The 12470-nt window shown below is 38.2% G+C and overlaps 1 long non-coding RNA gene across 1 annotated transcript in view; it reads left to right on the forward strand.

Moving 5' to 3' along the window:
- Positions 1 to 97: 97 nt before the first annotated feature.
- Positions 98 to 12470, forward strand: part of LOC118609355 — a 42107-nt gene continuing 29734 nt past the window's right edge. The window contains exon 1 of the long non-coding RNA XR_004953329.1: positions 98 to 245. This is a non-coding gene — a long non-coding RNA (uncharacterized LOC118609355). The remainder of the gene's footprint in view (positions 246 to 12470) is intronic.

Consider the following 12470-nt stretch of genomic DNA (forward strand, 5'->3'; position numbering starts at 1 on the left):
CGGGGTCCGGAGGACGGGCTGGGCGGGGCCGAGGGGCGGGGCGGGGCTGCCCGGAGGCGGGGACGTGCGGGACAGAAGGCAGGAGGGCCGGAGGGGCGGAACCGGCGCTGAGCCAGGCCCTGCTATCACCCCCAGGTCCCACGCGTGATCCCGCAATGATGGGAGGGGTGCCCGTGGGTGCGGACCTGGAATTTCCAGTTCTGAATTCGCTTCCAGCCACTTTACCTCTAGCCTCGATGTTGCAGGTTGGTAGCAAAATGAGGTGAACTTTCCTGGGTTTGCTGCGCACTAAGGATTAACCTCTGGCAATACCAGATTGGCCCTTCCCTGCCTGCTACTCCCACTGCGAGTCTAAAGACTGTGAAATTGGGGGGGGGGGGGGGGAGGGGCGTCCGTACCTGCATTTTCTCACTTTATTATGGGACCGACTTAGTGGTCACAAGAGTATTTAAAGGGCTCGGTTTGTGATCTGAATTCTTTATCTTTCCAGGACCTCACCTAAGGGCGTTACCTGACTCAGACTTGTTTTCTCCCCCTCCTTCAGAGGGTTAATGCCTTCCCTGCCTAGCCCCAAAGGAATTCCCAGGAAGCCTTTTGGCAGATTTGTATTTCATACGTCTCACATTCCTAAAACAAAATGTTCCACTCTTGTGCATACTGAGACAAAACCCACATACATACTGGCCTGATATGTGATTCAAGGCAAGAGACTCGATGGATGAGTCTTTAGTAGTTTTCTGGAGACAAAAAAATTTTAAGTATAAAGCAAAATTAAATTTTTAAGGGTTTTCACTTACAAATAATTCGAGCGAGGATACTGTCCTGCACTGTTATTGGGTTAATGACACTGTCAACAGGTAACCCTTTGGATAAATGGTTCCTCTTGTACCCTTCTCCCACCCCTGACTGTCCTGGTTCGTTCAGAGATGTGGGTGGGCTCTAAAATGTTTTCAGCTATATCAGCTCTGCCCCGGCTCAACCTGGAAGAAAATAGGTCGAGTCTGAGGGCCTTGGTGACTTGACTTTGCTCAAGGAGATGGTCAGGTCTCAGACTTTCCAAGGTCTCAGAATCGTTCAGATTATATATTTTTAAGAGTCATCCTAGACTGAGCTAGAAACCCAGTCCAGACCTTGAGTCTGCTTAGGCATTTTAAAATTCCAATAAAAATGAATTACATGTTCAATGAAGAATAGGAAAAGTTGGGTTCAAGTTCTGGGGAGTTCTGACCCTAGCTAACTGTATGATTTGCGGCAACTCATTTTAACTCCCTGGATTTCACTTGTCCAGGGATCAGTTCTGTGGGGTTCACTCCGAACTGGCAGGGTTTCATAAATTTCCCGAGACACTATGATTGAAAACTAAGGAATTCTAGAAGCAAGATCTGGAGGATGATAAAAGACTATACATATATCCTTCCAGATTCTCATTTTGCTATGATAGAGTGGTGAAAAAATACTCAAGGCATTTTGCACTAGATAGAATTAGGGAAGAAAACAAAATTCTCAGCAACACTATTGAACAAGTCGGGAAACTGAGGCAAAGGAAGAACAAAGGAGTTTGACAGAACCGGAAATTAACACACATACACACCCCAGGCTCCCTCCTCCACCCCCCCCTCCCGCCCCCACCCCAGATTTCTATTCTAAAAGACTCAGGAATAAAAGACCATTATTTTGTGTACCAGCAGTGAGCAACAGTTTAAAATTAGTTGGCAAACAGCCTGGGAATAATCTCCTGATTTTGGTTCTCTGTTTTATCTAGTGTGTCTACAAAACTGTAGTGCACAACAGCAGAGATAATAAAGAAGCTGGATCAAAACCAAACATAGCAGCAACTCCAGTCCCATGATTTATAAAAGCTTGCCCATTGACCCTGGAAACTATGGAGTGGGGGAGGAGGAGAGTCCATGACTCAACAAAAGAAAGTTAAAAACATAGTCATAAGTTATCATTAACCATTGAGAATAAGAGAGTCTTGGAGGATCTTTGTTTTCTTTTCCATGTTATTTTGAGAGAGTAATAAGACTGTTTTTAAAGTGATCTTAGCTTTACATTTCACCTTGATTTCTATGTTTGTTTTTCTGCCTGATTGGGATGGAGGACAAAATAGAGTCAGCAAACTAAGTTTAAGAATCTTAGGTCATTTAGATTTGGGTGATATGGTTAGACAGAGATTTCTTTTTTCAGGTTCTACCTCCATACCTCCTGTGCATTCGTAAGGTTTCGCAAGATGATTGGAAAAACATTTTTGCAAATAAGGGACCCTAAGTAAAACAACATCACTGAATATGCCCTTTGAAATGTGCTCTTAATGCCTTCTCTCTGTGCCAATGTGTGCTTTAGCTGGGCATCTTGTGCCTTTTTCTCAGCTTTTATAAAAGAAGTGTTTCTTCTAAATAGAAGGTAAAGGCTTTAACTTGCCTCTCTTTAGACTTAAGCAAGTACTGTGGTTCTTTCTTATTTACAACTTTAGATATCTTTAATCACTTCTTAATTTCTTTCCAAGTTTGTATTTCTTATCGCCTCCCTACCTCAATACTATGTATGTTTTTCAATTGTTTTCTTTTATACCATGTCATTATTTTTCATGATGAACTAGCTAGATGAGTTTTGGTTGTTGTTGTTGGTCGTGGTGGTGGTGTTTTTTTTTCATCTGAGAATCTTGGGCTGAATATATCAACCCTTTGGGAATTGTCCTAATAATAAATGCAGGTCTCTCTTATTTTGATTAATTGTGACATTTGAGATTTTTATTTGGTTTTGTTTTGATTGTGAAAAGACTGGATAAGCTCCATACTGGGTTCTCGTCTTCTGGTTGTCATCTATTGGTTTTCATCCACCAAGCATGGCTTTCTAAGAGCAGCCATGCTTAGAATGTCTCTTCACATTTAAAAGAGAGGGAGAAAAAAAGAGAAAAGATAAGAACAAACAAATTTAAAGAAAAGAAATGAGAGAAATGGCAGAAAGTCACAAAAGGCACAAAGGTAGTTCAGTGACAGAGTCCACTCAGAAGACTTGAACTCCAGTCTTACTTAAACCTCATCATGCCTCATATTTTATCAGTAATACTCAACAATTAAACCATAGCATGACGCTGGAATCTAGAATGATCTGGAGTGATCTGATAAGGTGTCATAGAGAGATAAGATTTTAGTTAGAGCAGTGGAAAGGATTAGATGAAGAAAAAGGAAGAGAAAGAAAACATGAGTGGAAAAAAACAGGGCGAAGAAGACCAAGACAATGGGACAGGATTCAGCAAGGAGAAGAGCAGCATCTGGAAGAAGGTGTGTGCTGAATAATGGTGGGGAATAACAGCTGGATCAGGAAGATGCAGCCATGAATCTCCATGTCTTTTGGAATGAGAAGTGTGGAATTTTTCCCGGGGGGACTGCTAAAAGTTTCTACAAGTAACATTTTTTTTTAAAGTTCTGTATAGATTAATCTGGGTTTCTGGGTGAACGAAAAGGAAGGAATCACCAAAGACAGAGAAATTTCAAGACCATTGGGACAGCTTCCCTCTTTTTTTAATGAAGATAAATGAGATAAGTTTCTAATGCTCTTTCATTTATGTTAGACGAAAGGATACCATATAAACTAATGTTACTAGTAATAGTGTATAATAGACAGTATGTGTGTTTATAAGTCAAATAAGGTAAAAGTCATACACACAAAGCCTGGCCAAATATCATAAAAAATCTGCCCTACTCCAGTTAAATCTTACCAAGTGTTGTACTGGGCTAGGACTTCCAGGCAAATGACACAAGGTGTTGTTGTTATAACCATTATTTTGGCAACATGGATTTTGAGAGGAATCACTATTTCTCTATTATTACTACATATATACTCCTCCCCCCACACACATACATACAGCATGTGTGTATGTGAGACTGTATGTGTATGTGTGTACTCTAAACATTTCAAGGCCCTCTATCACCAAGCCAACCTGTGGCCCCAGTGCACTCTCTCTCCATTCTGTTCTGGCCAGCCTTCCGTATAAGAATTTGCCCCGCTTATATCTTTATCAAAATCATTATTCTAATTAATACAGAGAAAACTGGTAGTTTGCCATTTCAAATCTAATTTTGTTATAACAAAAGAGGAATATGAAGTTAATACAAAGAAATTTCTTTCAGTGAGTTTTTTAGATGTTTGACTAAATTTCCAGACAGATAGTTTCTTTTCATCTTCTGTGCACTTTTCTAAAATGAGATAAATCTGATGCATAGAGAAGGACACACATAGAGCCCCTGAGACAGATTCCACCCAACATTGATTTTTAAATTGTATTAATTACCCTAAGATCTAATTAGAATTCTCCATGTGATCCCAAAATATATTTTTTCTTCGTTGTTTTTAAACCTTTTCCCCACAGCTGAGACAAAAACAATTCTGGTAGATTATTTAACATTTTAGCACTTTAATGATATAAAGAAAAGAATATCACTTAACTCTAACTCTGAAAATATTGTTTGAAGTGTAGATGCATTCATTAGTGAAATATATGGCAATATATGTTATCTCCTAGAAATATTTTCATAAACTTAACCTGCTAAAAACTTTTAAAATTAATTTGACTAGAACCTTTATGAGAATGACTGAGATGATCTAACCATGGTTTGATTTACCACATCTCTAAATATTTTTGTATATTATAGCTTGTATTTTATATGTACTCATTAATTACATCTAATGCATATGTGCAATTTAAACTTAAGTCAAAATAGAAAAAAAGTACTGGGCAGGAAATCAAAAAACAAACTTGGCTGTCTTGGGATACTCAAATGTCTGGAAACTGTAAATGTGAAGTCTCATGTTCTCAGACTTAATAGCCAGAGGACTTTGCCTTGTGTTCAAACAATGTTCTAGCTAATAGAATCAAAGTCCTGGAAAAAGACTTTAAGAAGTCGTCTGATAGTTCTTTTTCTGCCGAGTTTAAGAACAGACTGTAATCCAATCTAATGGGAAGGAAGGTCATGCTTCTTTAGACAGACTTTATTTTTAAAGCCACAACAAAATTACCTTTCTTATGATTATCAAACAAAGATATTCAGAAATCAAAGAAAACTTTGAACTGTTTTGGTCTTCTGCAGAACTATGGTCAATGGAACTGTGGTCAAAAGTTACTAAAGTGAACTTTCCAACTTGGGACCCCAAGATACATTACATCTGGCAAGAAAAACATTCATAAAGCAGAATAATTAATGGGATAGAAACAGTTAGAGCTTTATTCCACACTTAGTTTTCATGGCTTCTAGGTGGCAGCTCAACCCAAACTCAGTCATAGCTACTGATAAGGAAGCTGTTTTCCATTACCTCAAAGATAGTTTCCTCAGTCAACATGCTACTCTATGCCTAGCTAAAACTGTCTCCCGTACTCCCAGCCTTTGGTGGACACAAAGACCTGGGAAAGGCCCCACAATGATTACTGACAAACATACCCTCAGAACCAACTGGCACAGGTGACTTGTGTTGCCCAGATCAGACTTCTTGCTCCTGCACTCCTAGTGCAAGCAGAGGCAGGGCTTGTACTTGAGAGCTATGCTTCTCAGACGTGGTAAAAATGGCAAGATCTTTGAACTGGTGAAATGAGCTAGTTTCTTCTCCTGTGTTCTGGCCCAATACTCTCTATTTAAAAATAATAATAATAATAATATTAATAATAATAAGATTTGTTTTGAGGTGATAGATGAAAGCAAACTGGGAGGCTATAACCAAAGGAGCTCCAGGGAGTTATGAAACTATAAGAAACGAACTGTGCCAGGGACCAAAAGAGATCTTAAATGTGTTTAAGAGCCTCCTTGTTACAGATTGCTCCTTACAAAGCACTCAGATACAAAAAGAGTTATTTTATTCCCCAAACCATGCTGGGAAAATCTGCCTGAGGTCCCACCAGTTTAACCAACACAAAAAAGAATTTGGGAAATGGGAATAAACCCACCAAAACAAGAGAAAGCTATTTGGATTTTTACTTTGAGTCTAGTATAATCAACTTCCTTCTGCTTTGAATTGCATAACAGGGAAATCTTATGCCTAGGAGAAAAATAGTTTGTACTTTGAGTGGGAAAACATATAAAGAGACCATTTCTGTATAATCTTTCATCTAGTTTTCCTCTGACTTATTTTAAGAAAATAGAGGGGAGGGTAGGCTTGATTTATTAAACTCCAGAGACCCAAGATCCAAGTATTTACATAAAAACCTTTTTTATTTTGGTGATTTCCCTTAAAGGATGTTTCAGACAGATAAAATAAGAGCAGAGCCAGGATATACCTCCTGAAGGCCAGGAGAAAATCAGGTACGTTAAGTACACTGAACATGGACGTTTCCCCTTAGGATATTTTCGGGGCTGATTAAGCATACTGTATTAAAGGCCTTTAGAATCCATCTTGAGAAAGTACCTGACCTAAGCCAGAAACAGCATGTTTAACTGTCATTTGCTTCAAGAGATCACATAGAAAAAATATATTTTAAAAAAATCTGATAAGGTGCTAAACGATGTACCAAGGAAGTGGTCTGCCTTTGGTTTCACTAGTGAAAACAGCAAAGGAATGAAAAATAATATCACGTTCCTTTTCTATGTGCTCAGCTCAGGGCTCTTCTTTAAGGCAGAAAAGGATTGAAGGAACAAACACAATAAGATAGCCCCCGAAAGAACAAAATTGCATAGAACCACAAATAAACCTCTAGTCAAAAAAGAAAAGAAAAGAAAAGAATAGAAAAGAAAAGATAAAAGAAACAAAAATTGCCAGTAGTTCAAGAAATACCCAACACTCAGGAACTTTCCTAAAGTAGTCTAGTCTCAGGAAAGCCCCTTATGTCACTAAAAGTGGTGGGTGGGGGGGCGAGGAAGGGGGTGCGGAGGGGCGACGATATCTCAGTGTGGCTAATGCACTGTTCCGGAGAGAACGAACCACTTGTTCTTCTTGACTCTCTCAATGGCAAGTCTTTCGGTGCTGTGGGTCAGACTGTCAGTGGGGCATGCTGCTCCAGGGGTACCATAACTAGTTTTTCCTTTCTTTGGGTTAGGCAGTTTTTAAATGTTGATACTCATTTATTTCTGAAAGTGAACTAATTGCATTTTGTAAGGAGAAAGATGATACCTGGAGGTATGATAAAACATTGCATTATGGTTGTTGTCAAGAAATAGCATAACGATCATCCTAAGATAATAGAGTTAATTTTATAAAGAATTAGAGTGCCTTTAACAGAAACAAACATACATATACTACTGACAAGAGTTTTAATGGCATTTAATCAATTCATTTCAAATGTTTAACAACCATTTACCATAGTACTTATACATTTTATAAAGTTACATCCAAAATAATGGGAGGGAGAAAGAGCCCTTGTTAGTAGCAAGTAGTTAGGTAGTTGTAGAACACTGTGCAAAAATACATAAAATAAAGGAAAAAGAAATTGAGCAAAGAGGGTGTAGGGTATAAGAAGTGGAAAGGACAAATGTCATTAAGAACAAGTAGTTCTGTGAGGAAAAAATTCAGACTAATAAAATCCTATTGTCTAATGGAATGCACTCCAAAGAAAATAAACAGCTCAACTGATTGAAGACAGATTTCCAAGAAGTTTTTCTTATAGAGTTCCCAAAGAAAGCCAACATTTTGGAAGCTCTGGTGTCCATGATCATATGTTATTTTCAAATACCTAAGGAGAAAAGCAAGACCAGCACAATTGAAGTAATGACAAAATGAAGAAGATAAGATAGTGGAGAATCATTGCTACACTGAAGTTAATCCCATGCCAAAATGCACAGAACTAACAAGGTTTTGCTCCCAAGGTGATGCTGCTTCTCATTTGGGGGGCTCTTTCCCTTCAGCCCGACTGAAGACTTGACTTCTAGCAGGCTGTTATGAAAGGAACCTGAAGAAAGTTTCACGCATACACACACACACACACGGAGGAGAGGAAGTCAAAAGAGTGTTTTTGGTCTCATACATCCTGTGCTTTTTTCAGCTGCTATTTTGAAAGATAAACATTACATTTGTGGTTGAAATTCTTTTTAGGTTAAAGAAAAATAAAACAAAACAGTATGGTCCTGAAGAGTACTTCGAGGGAGCTAATGACCTTGGAAATGCAGGCTGCTTTCCTGGTTTTAAAAATAAAAGGAAGAAAGAAAGAAAAGAAAAAGAAAGACAGACAGACAGAAAGAAAGAAAGAAAGAAAGAAAGAAAGAAAGAAAGAAAGAAAGAAAGAAAGAAAGAAATATATATGAAAATATATATTATAAAAATATATATTATGAAAAAATATATTAGGAAAAAATATATATATTACGAAAAACAGTGAGGCATTGTATCTATTTCCAGTGCCCATGGGGCCCCCAGCTGGTTCCAAAGTTTCCTAAACACAGAGACACTACATCAAGTGGGAACCTCCGTGAGCAGAGAAATGACATGCCCTACCTGCATAGCTGCATTCTGTTTTTAGGTTTCATTTAATAGGCATTTTTATAGGCAGGATGTTTTGTTCAATGAAGGTTTTAGTGAAACTAGAGTGTTTCCATAGTCTTCTTAACTAGATTATTAAGCTTATCTTATGTAGAAAGTTAGTAGAATTTTCTTGTGGATTTGAAAGCATTCCACTTTGCCACCGGGTTACTTCCAAACAGTTCTTTGGTTTCATGTTAGATACCAAAGATGGCTCTTAGTACTACATTCAGGACACAACTAAAGGCTATAGTCTCCTGGTAGATCAGATAGGACACACTAAATCCTGATAGATCAGAATTTGAGAGGTGGACAGATGCTTAGAGATCAGCCTGTATGGAACTGGTGGGAGCAATGGATGGAAATGCCTGCCAATCTATGTACTGAGACTCCTTGAGAAATTACTCAATGTGGCTGATAACATATGCATTGAAGGGCGCTGCAGAGTGATTTTCTTTACATATTCTTTAATGACACCATTATATCAGAATTGGAAGATGAAAAGTGATCCAGGAGCTCCAGATATATGATTCTTAAATGTCCCAATAAATGAAAATATATTATTGATTGGCATTGTATTAGCTTCCTATGGCTGGTCTAACAAATTATCACAAACTTGATGGCTTGAAACAACAGAAATTTATTCTCTCCCAGATTTGGATGCGAGAAGTGTGATGGCAGTATCATTAGACTGAAATGAAGGTGTTGGCAGGGCTACGCTCCCTCCAGAGGCAGCAGGGGAGTATCTACCCATTGCCTCTTCCTGTTCCTGGTGGCTGCTGATATTCCTTGGCTTATGGCCTCACCACTCAAATCTTCCAGGCCAGCATCTTTAAATCTTTTTCTACTCTTTTTTTTTCTCTGTGTCCTCCATCTCCTTTTTCCTCTCTCTGTGAATGAAATCTCCCACTGCCTCTCCTTATAAGGACACTTATGATGGCATTTAAGGCCCACCAGATAATCGAGGACAATTTCCCTGTTGTAAGATACTTAACTTAATCATGTCTGCAAATACTATTTTTCCAAATGGCGTAATATTTATATACTCTAGGAATTAGGACCTGATATCCTTGGGGTCGTTCTTCAGTCTACTGTAGGTGTACACTCCATGCTCTCTGATACACATGGTAATACACAATATCCATGCTATTCCAGGAGCCATCACTGGCCTACTTGGAGAACTCTAATGAATTAATAGTGTTTACCGAGCACCTGCTCTATGCAAAGTTATAGAAGCAAAATAAAAGGAGTATGAAACACAATCCCTGCCTTGGAGTGACAGCTAAATATGGTTGGGAAGACAAGCCTAATATACAAGGGAAATAAAAACTGCAAGACAGAGGATATTCAAATGGTATAGATTATAAATGTTGTAACGCTATAAAGGTTCAAAGAAAGGAGATATTTATTTAAAAAGAACCAAAAATATAAACAATTTTAAAGCCTAAAGTTGTCAGAGATAATCCATATGTTTTATTCACTATTTGGGGAATTTCATATAAAATTATTTGTAACACCTACAGAATACTATTGCATAAAAAAACTGGATGATAATATAACCTTAGTTACATTATCGACTCTTGCAAAAGGTTGAAGTAGTATCCTTATATCCAACTGGTCACCTTCATTTTCAGAAAACGTAGTATTAATTGTAACAATGTTGATAATACTCCGTAATGACATACAAATTGGTTTGTAAAAGATGAATTTCATTATGTTTCTGTTTTGTTTGTTTATTTTGTTTTTTAGAGTCCACATATAAGCGAAATCATTTGGTATTTGTTTTTCTCTGTCTGACTTATTTCAGTTAGCATAATACTCTCTAGTTTCATTCATGTTGTTGCAAATAGCGAGATTTCATTCTTTTGTATGGTTAAGTAATATTCCATTGTATACATGTATCACCTCTTCTATATCCATTCATCCACTGATGGACAGCCAGGTTGCCTCCATATCTTGTCTATTGTAAATAATGCTACAATGAACATATAGATTCACATGTTGCTTCGAAGTAGTGTTTTGAGGTTTTCTGGGTAAATACCTAGAAGTGGAACTACTGGGTCCTTCTTTGTCTCTTGTTATAGCATTTGTTTTAAAGTCCATTTTGTCTGGTATAAGCTTTTTATTTATTTTTTTTTTAATTTCCATTTTCATGAAATATCTTTCTCCATCCCCTTTCTTGTTTCCTTCAATCTGAAGTGAGTCTCTTGAAGGCATCGTATATAAGCATCTTATTTTCTAATCCATTCAGCCACCCTATGTCTTTAGACTGGAGTGTTTAATCCATTTACATTTAAAGTAATTATTGATAGATATGTAGTTATTGCCATTTTATTATTTACATTTTTAATCTTTTCTCCTTCTTCTTCTTCTTCTTCTTCTTCTTCTTCTTCTTCTTCTTCTTCTTCTTCTTCTTCTTCTTCCTTCTTTTTTCTTCTTCAAAAAGTCCCTTTAACATTTTTGAAATACTGGTTTGGTGGTGTCCTTTGATTCTAAATGATAGCTTGCTGGTACAGTAATTGTGGCTGTAGATCCTTGCTTTTCATCACTTTGAATATTTTGTGCCAATCTCTTCTGGCCTACAAAGTTTCTGTTAGGAAATCAGGTGACAGTCTTATGGGAGCTCCCTCGTGGGTAACTAACTGCTTTTCTCTTGCTCCTTTTAAGATTCTCTCTTTGTCTTTAAGCTTTGGCATTTTAATTATGATATGTTTTGATGTGGGCTTCTTTGGCTTTATCTTGTTTAGGACTCTCTGCACTTCTTGGTCTTGTATGTCTATTTCCCTTGCCAGATTGGGGTAATTTTCAGTTATTATTTCTTCAAACAGGTTGTCAATCCCTTGCTCTTTCTCTCCTCCTTCTGGTATCCCTATGATGCAAATGTTGGTATGTTTGATGTTGTTTCAGAGGCCCCTGGAAATATTCTCATTCTTTTGGATTTTTTTGTTGTTGTTGCTATTCTGATTGGGTATTTTCTGCTACCTAATATTCTGAATTGCTGATTTTGAGCCTCTGAATCATCTAATCTACTGTTTATTCCCTCTAATGTATTCTTCAATTCAGTTATTATATTCTTTATTTCTGACTGGTTCTTTTTTATGTTTGTTTTTTTTGTCACCATTTTTTTGTTTTCTGTTTGTTGTAGTTTTCACTTAGATCATTTGATCATCCTCATATCCAGTATTTTGCACTCTGCTTCTGGTGAATTGCTTGTCTCCATTTTGTTTAGTTCTTTTTTTTTAGAGTTTTGTTCTGTTTTTTGATTTGGGACATATTTCTTTATCCCCTCATTTTGGCTGCCTCCCTATGTTTGTTTCTATGTATTAGGTAGCGCTGCTACATCTCCTGGTCTTGGTTCAGTGGCCTTATATATTAGGTGTCCTGTGGAGCCTAGTGGTGCAGTCTCCCTGGCCACTTGAGCTGGGTGCTCCAAGTGTATCTCTTGCATGGCTGTATGTGCCCACCTGTTGTAGTTGAGCCTTGGTTGCTATTGGCACGTCAATGGGAGGGATTGACCCTCAGGCTGATCGGTGTGAGGACTGGGCATGACTATAGTGGTGAAGCTGTTTGTAAAGGCTGACCCTATGGAGAAGAATTCGCTTTAGTGGGATGCTGGTGCCTGCCAAGTCTTCCCTTTGTGTGTACCATTTGTGGAGGGGGTTAGGTGGTGCTCTGGTGGTGTCTGAAGCTGGCTATTGGATATGTTGGTTCTGGGGCCTCTTGGGAGGGACTCTGATGCAGGACAAGATCATCAGCTTCCTGTGCCCTGCCCGAAGGCACTTGGTATGAGCTTCAAAGTGATCTGTAGATGGTTGCCATTTGTGTTAGGCTTAGAGGTGCCTGGGAGAGACTAAGCTGCAAACTGAGGCTAGCCATGCTTGGGCCGCTTAGCAAGTGATACGAGACATGCCAAGGCTAGATGCTTGTTTGGGATTTGTGAATCTTCAAGAGATTTTAGGAAAGTCTGTAGCATGAGCCAAGACAGGATGTTTGTAAGGAAAATCCATTGGAACTGACATGGGTGGGCCTGA

Source organism: Rousettus aegyptiacus, unplaced genomic scaffold (assembly GCF_014176215.1).
Source record: "Rousettus aegyptiacus isolate mRouAeg1 unplaced genomic scaffold, mRouAeg1.p scaffold_m13_p_11, whole genome shotgun sequence".
In the NCBI taxonomy this organism is placed as follows: domain Eukaryota; kingdom Metazoa; phylum Chordata; class Mammalia; order Chiroptera; family Pteropodidae; genus Rousettus; species Rousettus aegyptiacus.